Raw genomic sequence first — 15000 nt, 5'->3', positions numbered from 1 at the left:
CACAAGGAAGCGACAGAGAGGAGACGCGAACGAACGACGAATACGTAAGCGACAGAAGAGGAAATCCGGCAATTTGTCGTCTATTTTGAGGGTTTGTTGTTTACGGAAATGAGACATGTCGGCCGGGAGGCGGGAAGTCAGAGAAAAAAAAAATAATAATAAAATAACGGATGCGGGGAAAGTAACTCTGAATCATGTATTATTTTTAACTACTATTCAACAAATAAAAAACAAATAACCTCCAACTTCCATTTTTCCTTCCCCTGGTGCCCCCTTCCCAATCCCCAGCCCCCCAAAAATAATAATAAAGAAAATAATAAGCCCGGTTCGAGCGGTAAGTCAGAAAAAAAAATAACGAGTACTGGGAAAGCAAGTGTTAATGATGTATAATTTTTAGTTGAAATTCAACAAATAACAAACAAACAACCTCCTTCCCATTTTACCTTCCTCTGACAACCCCTCACCAACCCCCAACCCCTGAAATAAATAAAAAAATGATTGACAATTACAGCTCGACCAGCAGAGAAGATACCTGTTACACGGGAATCTCGAGCGGTAACTTTTCAGTCAAAAATTCATTAAAAAAAAAACCATTACATGACGGAAACGGGTCAACTATGGGCATGCGCAGAAGAAACCTTTCTTTTTTAGTTTTCTATAAAAGAAAACCATTGTGCCGGCTTCGTCTGTCCGTCCGCACTGTATTCTTTCCGCACTTTTTCCTGTCCGCCCTCAGATCTTAAAAACTACCGAGGCTAGATGGCTGCAAATTGGTATGTTGATCACCCACCATCCAATCATCAAACATACCAAATTGCAGCCCTCTAGCCTCAGTAGATTTGATTTTATTTAAGCCTAAAGTTATACCGAGACGACCGAAAGATAGATCTATTTTCGGTGGCCTTGATTATAGCCTACGCTGTAGCTGCTGTACAGAAAGCTCGATTGCTCTGAAGAAACTTCGGCACATTTTTTACTTTTTTTTTTTAATGACAGTTATTGTGAAGACGATACAACACCCGGAAATTGAAGCCTTCCCCTCCCCCCCCAAAAAAAGAGAGTAATGGAAATGCACCTCGGTACCAGTTCCTCGCGTTGCGGGAAAGTTTTTTTTTTTTTTTTTATGAATTGCACTGATACTTATTGCGCTGTCGAGTGAGTGGTACCGCTCCAGGTAGCGACGGTGCCGAGGTAGCGGTCATTCCGAAGTCAGGTTTGTGAGGTGTACCTTTCTCTCTCTCTCTCTCTCTCTCTCTCTCTCTTCTCTATTTTTAACTACAGGGTTTCTGATATCGAATATCAAGCACCTTGTGTTTGTCTGGTATAATAATAATAATAATAATAATAATAATAATAATAATAATAATAATAATAATAACCTTATTTAATTGTGATGTTTTTTGTTTGTTATGTTTTGATTGTTTATGTACACACACAATATATATATATATTTATATATATATATATATATATATATATATATATATATATATATATATATATATATATATTTTATATATATATATATACACATATATTATATTTCATATATATGCATATATAATATATTTTTATATATATACATATATATACACACACACACACACACACATATATATATATATATATATATATATATATACATATATAATATTTGTATATTTATGTATGAAATACGTGTACCTCATCTGCGAGAGATAAGAGTTCGATCCCCTTACGGAAAATACTTTTGAGTTCGCGTCCTTAAAATCACCACCACGCTATTGTTGGCCTAGGCAGTAAATTAATAAGCTGCCTGGTGGCTGGTAGATTGTTAGGGGTTGCAGCCAATTTGAATATGGAGTTGGGGCTTGCAGCCTCCTACCAAAATGAAAGTCACGGCACAGATACTCCATATTCTCAGAAATCTACTGATAACATTTCCCCTTGTTCCTCAAGCACATAAATTCAGCCCATTGTAATTCGAGGGCGTTACTCACCTTTGCAATTCTTCCTGAATCCTTAAGGCTTTCCAAAGGACGTCTAACTCTCGTAGAAGGCAATTTGAGACCTGCAGGAACGGAATATATACTTCAAAGGCACCTTCGATATGCGTCCCACTTCACTGCAACTTGCTAATGGCTACAGAAATTCGACGTTATAGATTTTCCAGCCAGGCAGATACGCTTTTCCAGAGTTCCAGAACTGACAGGAGTCCCTGACATCCGCTTTTCCGGAGTTCCAGAATTGACAGGTATCCTTGACATTCGCTTTTCCACAGCTCCAGAACTGACAGGAGTCCCTGACATTCGCTTTTCCAGAGTTCCAGAACTGACAGGTGTCCTTGACATTCACGAGAGCAGTTGGCACGGTCTGCTAAACGCGATCAACCACCAGTCTTTCCCAAGAACCAAAGACCACTGCTGCTGCAGTAGGTAAGGGTCAACACCCACCGGGAAAGCAGCAACGTCCTGGAATGAGAGAGGGGGAGAGAGAGAGAGTGCGCGCAAGTAGCTGCCGTTGCAGCAGTCTTCCAGGAGCGAATGAGACCGTCTGTCGGCGCCGCTGATCTGCAACTTCCAGTCCAGCGGCTGCGTTTTCTTCTCTCTCTCTCTCTCTCTCTCTCTCTCTCTCTCTCTCTCTCTCTCGTGCGCGCGGATTGAGAGCACCGACTGACCCACAGCCTGTGGTCCTTGGCCTCTGGTCCTTATGTACGGTTATGTCCTGATACTCTCCTGGTCCGTGCGGAGACTGATTAGGTCCGTCTCAGTGCTACAAGAGAGAGAGAGAGAGAGAGAGAGAGAGAGAGAGAGAGAGAGAGAGAGAGAGAGAGAGGGAAAACTTTCTCTCCCTGAAACGGTTAAGTGGCTCTAAAGTTGTTGTTGCTTCGTCTTCCTAGTGTTTTAAGTTGCATCAAGTTGTTGCCAATGCAACTTGCTCGTGTTATTCCTTTCTAACAAATGGTTATGTATATGTATACGAGTTACCGCTTCTTTTGGAAAGTACAGTATAAAGATTACACTGTAATTTACAAACCTCAAAAATACGTAAAATACATTATTAAAGCCAAAGGGATCCTTTAATTATTAAAACTATACCAATGAGCCATACAGTTAATGAAAATATAAATAATGTGAATTTACATGACTTGAAATTGTTACTCCTTTAAGAGAGAGAGAGAGAGAGAGAGAGAGAGAGAGAGAGAGAGAGAGAGAGAGAGAGAGAGAGAGAGAGAGAAACTGGGGATAGTTGATATTTAAATTTTATTTAGTATTACAACAAGCCATTTGTCAGAGTGGAACCGTCTTATGTGTTTTAAAAAGATATATAAATCAGAAGTGTGAGATTAGAATGCTCTGAAAGGAAGTGATTTAAAAGAAAAGGAATAAGGAATGTATCAATAAACAACTATAAATAGGTATTTTATTATGTAAACAGCATTTGCAAAATGTGAATACATTTTTCAGGGGATCACTGAATATTAGAGTTATATTGAATTTTGAAGGAGAACGAGGTTCAGAAGTTGCATCTGAAATGTGGAAATACTTTTGGCTTTAACTTTAGTTTTCTCAGTTTTAATAAGCATTAATATCCTTTAATTTTACTTCATCTCTTACCAGACCGCTAAGGTGTGTTGCCAGTTTCAGCAACGCTTGGTTTTAGAACAAGGTATTAAACTCTGCAGTTTTATCTGGGACAAGGAGAAGTTCACAGATTCGTAACCTTTTGGTAGCGATCTTTTATATTAAGCTTAGAGGACCTATACAATCCCAAAATCTTTGTCCCACCATCTACAATCCCAGAAGCTTTGTCCCACCTTTTATAATCCCAGAAGCTTTGTCCCACCTTCTACAATCCTAGAAGCTTTGTCCCACCATCTACAATCCCAGAAGATTTGTCCCACCTTCTACAATCCCAGAAGTTTGTCCCACCATCTACAATTGAAGCTTTGTCCCACCATCTACAATCTCAGGATCCCAGCTTCTACAATCCCAGGTCCCACCTTCTATAATCCCAGAATCTTTGTCCCACCTGAAAGTTTTGTGGAAGCTTTGTCCCACCTTCTACAATCCCAGAAGCTTTGTCCCACCATCTACAATCTCAGAAGCTTTAACCCACCTTCTGCAATCCCAGAAGCTTTGTCCCACCTTCTACAAACCAGAAGCTTTCCCAACTACAATCCCAGAAGTTTTGTCCCAACTTCTACAATCTCAGAAGCTTTGTCCCACTTTCTACAATCCCAGAAGCTTTGTCCCAACTTCTACAATCCCAGAAGCTTTGTCCCACCCTCTATAATCCCAGAAGCTTTGTCCCACTTTCTACAACAATCCCAGTTTTGTCCCACCATCTACAATCTCAGAAGCTTTGTCCACCTTCTACAATCCCAGAAACTTTGTCCCACCCTCTACAATCCCAGTGAAGCTTTGTAACAACTTCTACAATCCCAGCTTTGTCCGACTTTCTACAATCCCAGGCTTTGTCCCACCTTCTACAATCTAAGAAGCTTTGTCCCACCTTCTACAATCCCAGAAGTTTTGTCCCACCTTCTATAATCCCAGAATCTTTGTCCCACCTTCTACAATCCCAGAAGTTTTGTCCCACCTTCTATAATCCCAGAAGCTTTGTCCCACCTTCTACAATCCCAGAAGCTTTGTCCCACCATCTACAATCTCAGAAGCTTTGTCCCACCTTCTGCAATCCCAGAAGCTTTGTCCCACCTTCTACAAACCCAGAAGCTGTGTCCCAACTTCTACAATCCCAGAAGTTTTGTCCCAACTTCTACAATCTCAGAAGCTTTGTCCCACTTTCTACAATCCCAGAAGCTTTGTCCCAACTTCTACAATCCCAGAAGCTTTGTCCCACCCTCTATAATCCCAGAAGCTTTGTCCCACTTTCTACAATCCCAGAAGCTTTGTCCCACCATCTACAATCTCAGAAGCTTTGTCCCACCTTCTACAATCCCAGAAACTTTGTCCCACCCTCTACAATCCCAGAAGCTTTGTAACAACTTCTACAATCCCAGAAGCTTTGTCCGACTTTCTACAATCCCAGAAGCTTTGTCCCACCTTCTACAATCTAAGAAGCTTTGTCCCACCTTCTACAATCCCAGAAACTTTGTCCCACCCTCTACAATCCCAGCTTTGTCCCAACTTCTACAATCCCAGAAGCTTTGTCCCACCCTCTACAATCCCAGAAGCTTTGTCCCAACTTCTACAATCCCAGAAGCTTTGTCTCACCTTCTACAATCCCAGAAGCTTTGTCCCACCTTCTACAATCCCAGAGGCTTTGTCTCACCATCTACAATCTAAGAAGCTTTGTCCCACCTTCTACAATCCCAGAAACTTTGTCCCACCCTCCACAATCCCAGAAGCTTTGTCTCACCTTCTACAATCCCAGAAGCTTTGTCCCACCCTCTACAATCCCAGAAGCTTTGTCCCACCTTCTACAATCTCACTTTGTCCCACCTTGTACAATCCCAGAAGCTTGTTCCACCTTCTACAATCCCAGAGTTTTGTCCCAACTCACAATCTTAGCTTTGTCCCATCTTCTACAATCCCAGAAGCTCTCACCTTCTAATCCCAGAAGCTTTGTCCCACCATCTACAATCCCAGAAGCTTTGTCCCATCTTCTACAATCCCAGAAGCAACTTCCAATCCCAGAAGCTTTGTCCTAACTTCTACAATCCCAGAAGCTTTGTCCCACCTTCTACAATCCTAAAGCTTGGCTCACCTAAATCCCAGAAGCTTTGTCCTACAATTCCAGAAGCTTTGTCTCATCTTTAAAATCCCAGAAGCTTTGTCCTATCCAATCTCACTTTGTCCCATCTTCTACAATCCCAGAAGCTTTGTCCCACCTTCTATAATCCCAGAATCTTTGTCCCACCTTCTACAATCCCAGAAGCTTTGTCCCACCTTCTATAATCCCAGAATCTTTGTCCCACCTTCTACAATCCCAGAAGCTTTGTCCCACCTTCTTCTCAATCCCCAGAAGCTTCGTTCCACCTTCTACAATCCCAGAAGTTTTGTCCCAACTTCTACAATCTCAGAAGCTTTGTCCCATCTTCTACAATCCCAGAAGCTTTGTCTCACCTTCTACAATCCCAGAAGCTTTGTCCCACCCTCTACAATCCCAGAAGCTTTGTCCCACCATCTACAATCCCAGAAGCTTTGTCCCACCTTCTACAATCCCAGAAGCTTTGTCCCACCTTCTATAATCCCAGAATCTTTGTCCCACCCTCTACAATCCCAGAAGCTTTGTCCCACCTTCTACAATCTCAGAAGCTTTGTCCCACCTTGTACAATCCCAGAAGCTTCGTTCCACCTTCTACAATCCCAGAAGCTTTGTCCCACCTTCTATAATCCCAGAAGCTTTGTCCCACCCTCTACAATCCCAGAAGCTTTGTCCCACCTTCTACAATCTCAGACTTTGTCCAATCCCAATCCCAGAAGCTTTTCCACCTTCCCACCCAGAAGTTTTGTCCAACTTCTACAATCCCAGAAGCTTTGTCCCATCTTCTACAATCCCAGAAGCTTTGTCTCACCTTCTACAATCCCAGAAGCTTTGTCCCACCATCTACAATCCCAGAAGCTTTGGCCCATCTTCTACAATCCCAGAAGCTTTGTCCCAACTTCTACAATCCCAGAAGCTTTGTCCTAACTTCTACAATCCCAGAAGCTTTGTCCCACCTTCTACAATCCCAGAAGCTTTGGCTCACCTACAATCCCAGAAGCTTTGCCCCATCTTCTACAATTCCAGAAGCTTTGTCTCATCTTTAAAATCCATTTGTCCTACAAATCTCAAAGCTTTGTCCCATCTTCCAATCCCAGAAGCTTTGTCCCACCTTCTATAATCCCAGAAACTTTGTCCCACCTTCTACAATCCCAGAAACTTTGTCCCACCTTCTATAATCCCAGAATCTTTGTCCCACCTTCTACAATCCCAGAAGCTTTGTCCCACCTTCTACAATCCCAGCACCTTCTACAATCCCAGAAGCTTTGTCCCACCTCCAATCACCTTTGTCCCACCTTCTACAATCCCAGAAGCTTTGTCCCACCTTCTACAATCCCAGAAGCTTTGTCCCACCTTCTACAATCCCAGAAGCTTTGTCCCACCTTCTACAATCCCAGAAGCTTTGTCCCACCTTCTACAATCCCACATAATAATAGTAGATGATGAAAACACACAAAATATATCTATCTTGAGTTCGCCCGTTACTTATGAGCCACAATCAGTCGACCAACTTCCACTGCTCAGATGTGTCCTGAAGCCGAAAATCGACGCTGAAGCAAACAGACGCACGAACACGTGACCTAAAACAGCAGGCTCTTCTCACTGACCCCGAAGCGGTGAATTCAGTCCGGGCTTGCAACTCCACTTCTGATTCTCCTCCTTCGGATTCGGTTATTATGAAATCATTTATTTGTGGTTTATGTCTTTGCTTTGTCCGTTTTGCCTTTTCCTCTCTAAATGCGTGAGCCCGTTCTAGTGTGGGGGGAGATTGCGTGCAAGATAATGGCATTGTTAGGCTTAGTTTATTGATGATAATTGATTAAATGTTAATATTATCAATAATGATATTCATAACCCGAGATCTTTCCATTGCAGTTCTAAAAACGACTTGACTGAAAAGGATGTATGTATTAGGTATAAAAACATAAAGCAGTTATTAATATTAATCTTAATAACCCGAGATCTTTCTGTTGTAGTCCTAAACAAAACCTGACCGAAGAAGTTGTATATTTTATATAAAGTATAAAACAGTTATTATCAATAATGATATTAATAATTCAAGTTCTTTCCGCTGTAATCCTAAGAACAACTTGACTGGAAAGGTTGTATATTTTATATAAAAATATAAAACGTTTGTGAAATGAGATTCTCATTCAATGGAAAAGTTGAAAACTGTATTTGAGAGAGAGAGAGAGAGAGAGAGAGAGAGAGAGAGAGAGAGAGAGAGAGAGAGAGAGAGAGAGAGAGAGAGAGATATTCCAGGTCATCGAAAACAAACAGTTGTTGAATATTAACGAGGAACCAATGATAATGTTAAGGAGGAATCTTCAAGGAATTGTTACTTAGAAGAAGAATGAGGAGGAACCGTTAGCCTATATCAGAAATGAAAAGGAACCGTTATCCTATACTGAGAATAAGAATTAACCGTTGTCCTGTGTTGAAAATAGGAAGGAACCGTTGTCCTGTTTTGAGAACAGGAAGGAACCGTTATCCTATGTCAAGAATAAGAGGAAACCGTTATCCTGTGTCAAGAATAGGAAGGAACCGTTATCCTGTGTCAAGAATAGTAGGAAACCGTTATCGTAAGTAAAGAATAGGAAGGAACCGTTGTCCTCTGTGAAGAATAAGAAGGAACTGTTATCCTATATTAAAAATAGGAAGGAACCGTTGTCCTATATTGAGAATAATAGGGAACCGTTATCATATGTTAAGAATGAGTATGAGCCGTTATCCTATGTCAAGAATGAGGATGAACCATTATCCCACGTTAAGAATAAGAATTCATTATCCAGACGAAGAATCATTTCCACGAACCGTCATCCAAGGAGAGGCATCATATTCCAAAAAGCGTTATTCTAGACGAATTGCGAGATACTGTAACCGTTATCAAGAAGAAGAAGAGGAAGTAACCGTTATCAAGAAGAAGAAGAAGAAGAAGAAGAAGAAGAAGAAGAAGAAGACTCTCTCAGAAGAAGAAGAAGAAGAAGAAAAGAAGAAGAAGAAGAAGAAGAGTGCATATTTCGTATGCTGCAGTTGTATCAGAAGAGTCCACCCGCTAAGGTTATACGTCGAATGCGAGGTGTTGCGTCTGACTGGGCATTAGATGTTTTCCAAACACCTCCGCCCGACGCTATTCAGCCCGTCTTTGTTTTTGTGTGTGTTTGGGCGAGATGTCCCCGAGAACTGATGTGCGGAATGGGACGTGACCTGGTTGGAGTTGCTCTTCGTTTGGGTGACCTTATGCCCGTGCTGGTACCGGCCGGGTATACCTGTTTAATTTTTTTTTTGTGTGGGTAGGTCTTACTGGCGTTATTTGATGATTATGCAAACATGTCATCCATATGACTCCCGCTAGTGCCTGACACTCTCTCTCTCTCTCTCTCTCTCTCTCTCTCTTGAAATCATCAACTTAAAACCCTTATGGAAAGTCAACAGACTTATATAAACCCATGATGGCTGAGAGAGAGAGAGAGAGAGAGAGAGAGAGAGAGAGAGAGAGAGAGATGTTTTAGAAAAAGGTGATAAATGAATAAATATGAGAGATTATAGAATAAAACCGACACGCCTGAAATTCAAGAGACGTCAGCAGCAGCGGAGAGCAGGAATGAATTTGCTCCTCGCTTAAACATTTGGGGGTCAGAAATTTCCACAACTACCCTATTATTATTATTATTATTATTATTATTATTATTATTATTATTATTATTATTATTATTATTATTATTCAGAAGATGAAAACCTATTCATATGGAACAAGCCCACCACAGGGGCCACTGACTTGAAATTCAAGCTTCAAAGAATACTATTATTATTATTATTATTATCATTATTATTATTATTATTATTATTATTAAAATATGAAGCCTATTTATTACAAGCCCACCAAAGGGGCCACTTAAATTCATTAAAGATAATTATTATTATTATTATTATTATTATTATTATTATTATTATTATTATTATTATTATTAATATTCAAAATATGAAGCCTATTTATATGGTACAAGCCCACCAAAGGGCCACTGACTGAAACTTGAATATTCATTATTGTTATTAAATTATTATTATTATTATTATTATTATTATTATTATTATTATTATTCAAAATATGAAGCCTATTTATATGGTACAAGCCCACGACAGGCCACTGACTTGAAATTCAAACTTAAAGAATTTATTATTATTATTATTATTATTATTATTATTATTATTATTATTATTATTATTATTATTCAGAAGATGAACCCTATTCCTATAGAACAAGCCCACCACAGGGGCCACTGACTTGAAATTCAAGCTTCCAAAGAAGAATATGGTGTTCACTAGGAAGAAGTAAGAGGAGTATAGTATTAGGGTAGTAATGCATTGCACCTTCGCGTGAACTTCTGAAGTTCCAATTGCACGACATCCTCTGGCAGTTGGAACTTCAGAAGTTCAAGCGACGGTGCAAGGCGTTACTAGGCGCCAAGCGAACTATTCCACATTTTGAGTTGCAGCCAAGATAAAACCCTCAGCAAACTGTCATGCGAGATTCGTAACTGCGTTGCTTTGGAGAGAGAGAGAGAGAGAGAGAGAGAGAGAGAGAGAGAGAGAGAGAGAGAGGGGGGTGGGGCTATCCTTAAAAGTCTTTGTTCTTAAGCATAGTCATTATCTTATTTCCCATTACAAGACAAATTAATGTTTCCTTTTAAAACTCAACATGACAATGGCCGAATTCGCACTGCGATGACTTGTTATGTTGTTATGTTTGCTAAAGTTCTTTTAATTTATTCAGTTATTTTTATTATGTCTTTTGTTTACAGCAAGACAAGTGTGTTTTTTAGATGAGAGAGAGAGAGAGAGAGAGAGAGAGAGAGAGAGAGAGAGAGAGAGAGAGAGAGATGTAATGACCTTGACACGAAATTTTAATGTTACTCCAACCAATGACAAAAGTAGCACGTTAGAGAGAGAGAGAGAGAGAGAGAGAGAGAGAGAGAGAGAGAGAGAGAGAACCAAATGTAACGACTTTGACGCATGGCAAACCCAACTGATTTATTTAATATATAAGCAAATGCGTTTTATTTTGTAACAGCCGTTATGCTCTCTCACTCGGCATTCCCTGGCCTCCCTCCCCCTACAACCTCCCCTCTCCTCGCAAGATATGGAAGAATTAGATAATTTTTTTTTTATCTAAGAGTGAAATTACACAGATGTTGCTACGCTCTTCTGGTAATTAACACCTGAGTCTTTTTTCGTTATTTTTTTCTTTTAGTTATCTGAAGAGAAAACTATTGCGTAGGCTTTTTCTGTCCGCTCTCAGATCTGAAAAACTGCTCAGGCTAGAGGGCTGCAAATTGGTATGTTGATCATCCACCCTCCAAGTATCAAACGTACCAAATTGCAGCCCTCTGGCCCCAGCAGTTTTTATTTTATTTAAGGTTAAAGTTAGCCATGGTCGTGCTTCTGGCAACGATATAGGCCAGGCCACCACCACGCCGTGGTTAAAGTTTCATGGGTCTTGGCTCATACAGCATTATACCGAGACCACCGAAAGATATATTTTCGGTGGCCTTGATTATTCGATGTACAGTAAACTCGACTGCGCCGAAGAAACTTCGGCGCCTTTTTTTTTTTTTGTGTGTGTGTTTTTGTCTTTTGTCTGTCTGACTAACCAGTTGGGAAGCTTTCATAATTAGTACCCAGAATCGTGAAGAAACTGGCCTTGCGTTCCCAGCAGCTTCGGAAGGGGAAAGATTAGGATAATTGGACTGACTTGTTTTGGTTCGTCCCAAATTGTAGGTTTGTGTGTGACCTTACCTCGGTTTTGTTTATTTATCTTGCTTCTTACATCGTGTGTTTATATATATATATATATATATATATATATATATATATATATATATATATATATATATATATATATATGTATATTTATATATATATATGTATATATGTATACATATATATACATATATATAAATATACATATACATATATTTATATATATGTATATATATATATCTGTATATATATACAGATATATATATATACACATAAATGAGAAATGTTTTTTTAAGAGATTATTGACTGTATATTCTCTAAATAATTATCTTTCTAGGCCCTGTTGCAGCCCAATACCGCTTGCAACAGATTCCTAAGGTCTTTTGCCAGTCTCAGTAACGACTTTGAATTGTAGCCTCTCACTCCATAATCACCCCAAAATCCCCCAGATATAAACCAGGTATTAGTTCATGCTCCCTTTTCTCAACTTTTGCTCTAGTAAAAGGTACAATCAATTTCTAGGTTAACAAAGTTAGAACAGGTTTAGTTTTTAGTCAATTGCAACTCGAAAGTCACCGAAGTAATCAATTTCTAGGTTAACAAATCTAGAACAGATTTAGTTTTAGTCAACTGCAACTCAAAATGTTTGAGTTGCAATTGAGTTTATTTCTAATTTCTGCTACAGGTATTACTTTGCTTGTTAACAAGCAGTCATAGAGTTCCTTCGTAACAACCCCACCTCACCCTCCCCCCACAAACCCAGCTCCAACCACAATTACCAACCTCTCTACCCACCCCCACCCTTCCCCTCCCCCACCCTTCCCCTCCTCCCTAAATGTCCGTCCGGAAACTCTGTACCTCGAGAGTATATGGATATTCTACAAAAAAAAAAAAAAACACACACACACACACGCGCAAATGAAACAGGCGAATTTTACGAATATTTGTCGCGTTGTAAGAAAAAAATAGGAAATACAGCGAGGGTGAAGTATGTACCGTTAATAACGGTAAGAATTACAGTAATTTGGAGGGGTTTAAGAATGCCAAAGTGCTTCCTAAGAAATTGTTGGAATTCTCCGGTATGTCAAGAGATCGTCATTCTCGGTCAGAACGATGGAAGGTGAAGATGGCTACCTGATACTTGCGTATGGAGGTAAGGGTTTATTTTTAAGCGCTGCGACCCGTTCTTGGTGTTATAAAATGCGTCTTTTTTGTCATAGTGAAAGCCTTAATATATCTCCCTTTAAGCCAATTGGGTTTATGGAGTTGAATTCTTGGAGTTGTTGAACTGAACGCAACCGGTTAACAGAGATGGAGGATTCTTTATTCTCGAGTTGTTTTGAAAAATTAAGAACAATGAGGCTTTACAATACTCGAGTTCATTGCTTCTCTTATCAGTCTAGAAAGCTTGCCGCTAGGAATCATTATCATTTATTCCAGCATCTAGAGGTTAAGTGTAACGGTCCTGGTCGTGGTGTTTACAGTTTATGGTGTTTACCGTCATTATTTTATATTTTACGTTCATCCCCAAGGGGCTGGTACTAAACACGGCGCCCATTTTACCCGTGAACTTGCTCACGGCTGAAACGATCCGAACTCAAGTGTAATGCCTAAGTTTGATGTATAATATTGAAAGCCGTGGCATGCTATTTCTGCAGAATGTCCTTAACTGTAGACTGACAAAAATAAGTCTACGTAATCGCCTCGTAAACATTGGCACCACCAAGGGACAGTAAGGTCAGTCTAGTCTTCGCAAGTCAGGCTAGAAGAATTTCTCTGCTCAGTATGTTTCAATTCCTGGTATATGCCACATTAATAAAATGTTTCGACTGAACATGGAATGTATATATAATGCAGTACAGGTAGAAATAACGAGAATTTTACCGAGATAATTTGAGAAATTTACCATCTTCCGATTGCTTTTTACGTTTTGAGATTTACCCAATTTTGAGAAATTTACCGAGATAATTTGAGAAATTTACCGTCTTTTGTTTGTTTTAACGTTCATCCCCTAGGGGCTGGTACAGGTGAGATATTTAGAGAAATTTTGCGTCTTTTTTTTAACGTTCATCCCCTAAGGACTGGTACAGGCGAGATAATTTGAGAAATTTACCGTCTTTTATTAAAACGTTCGTCCCCTAAGGGCTGGTACAGGAGAGATAATTTGAGAAATTTACCGATAGTTTGGGAAATTTAGCGAGATAATTTTAGAAATTTAGCGAGATAATTTGAGAAATTTACAGAGATAATTTGAGAAATTTGTCTTTTGTTTAAACGTTCGTCCCCTAAGGGCTGGTATAGGTGGGATAATTTGAGAAATTTAGCGAGATAATTTGAGAAATTTAGCGAGATAATTTGAGAAATTTAGCGAGATCATTTGAGAAATTTAATTTGAGAAATTTAGCGAGATCATTTGAGAAATTTAGCGAGATCATTTGAGAAATTTAGCGAGATCATTTGAGAAATTTAGCGAGATCATTTGAGAAATTTAGCGAGATCATTTGAGAAATTTACCGAGACAATTTGAGAAATTTACCGAGATAAATCGAGAAGTTTACCGAGACAATTTGAGAAATTTACCGAGACAATTTGAGAAATTTACCGTCCTTTTTTTCATTCCCGAGGGTCAGGTACTAAACTCATTGCCCTGGGGGCAAGTTCTTGAGATGTATGCTAGTATTTCACCAGGCCCGGTTTTTTGTGCCATGCTCCTAGGTTAGGTTAGGTTTGGTTAGTTTAAATGAGTCCATCTCTGGTAATATAGGTGCGAGAAATACAATGAGACTATTTTTAATAAGATTCTATGGCTAGTTTTTAAGATACGGCGTTCCGCTTTTTTCAGGGAAAGGTCCCGGACCTCGGTTACATCCCGGGAAAATACCCCCAAGGGAGCTGTTTTGTAGAATTACCCAGTTCCTGCATTTGCTGTGATTTGCATGTATATACAACGAAGTGTTGCAATGTTTCTTTTAAAAAATCGAGGTGGTTTAAGAAAAATCTTGAAGCTGAATCGGTAATATTTGCCCAGTTATCAAGACTTTAAACCTGATTTCACACTAACCCTTAACCTCGAAAGTCTAACCGGCCTATACGTATTCATTCCCATAGTGGGTGGAGGGGATTTGGGGTGGGGGAGGGGTGCGAAGGAAGAACTTCATTCCTTGTCAATGAATTTCGAAATGGGCGTAGAAGCTTTCCGCCCAGTTTTTCTCAAAGGTCATTGGCAATATTCACAAGACGAGGTGGCACTGGGTCAGTTTGATTAATAAACTGACCCTAGGTTATAAAGGCTTACAAATTGTACTTAAAGTAATTGTATGAAGGCTTTTCGTCTGTCTACAGAGTAATGGTTTTAAAGGTTTGTTGATTGTCTGCAAAGCCAGTTTTTGAAATTTGACGAACTTGCCGCAAAGAATGGTCTTAAAGGTTTATATACAGTCAACAAATTAAGGCTTCAAGTCTAAACACTTTACAAGAGGTTTAAAAGGTTTGTTTTTTGTTTAAATATAAAAGAGTTTAGATCTTGCGCAC

At 39.5% G+C, this 15000-nt stretch overlaps 1 protein-coding gene and 1 long non-coding RNA gene across 3 annotated transcripts in view; one reads left to right on the top strand and one right to left on the bottom strand.

Annotated features, from left to right (window-relative positions):
- LOC136833293 (uncharacterized) overlaps nucleotides 1–2561 on the bottom strand; it is an 11545-nt gene extending 8984 nt beyond the window's left edge. For both annotated transcript variants that reach the window (XM_067095230.1, XM_067095231.1), the window contains exon 1: nucleotides 1980–2561. The gene's annotated coding sequence lies outside the window, so the exon portion shown is untranslated. The remainder of the gene's footprint in view (nucleotides 1–1979) is intronic.
- Nucleotides 2562–12501: 9940 nt separating this feature from the next.
- LOC136833292 (uncharacterized) overlaps nucleotides 12502–15000 on the top strand; it is an 11941-nt gene continuing 9442 nt past the window's right edge. The window contains exon 1 of the long non-coding RNA XR_010851408.1: nucleotides 12502–12622. This is a non-coding gene — a long non-coding RNA (uncharacterized lncRNA). The remainder of the gene's footprint in view (nucleotides 12623–15000) is intronic.

This window comes from Macrobrachium rosenbergii, chromosome 51, assembly GCF_040412425.1.
Source record: "Macrobrachium rosenbergii isolate ZJJX-2024 chromosome 51, ASM4041242v1, whole genome shotgun sequence".
NCBI classification, from domain to species: domain Eukaryota; kingdom Metazoa; phylum Arthropoda; class Malacostraca; order Decapoda; family Palaemonidae; genus Macrobrachium; species Macrobrachium rosenbergii.
Note: the sequence above shows the minus strand (reverse complement) of the source record. Positions and strands in the feature narration are given on the sequence as shown.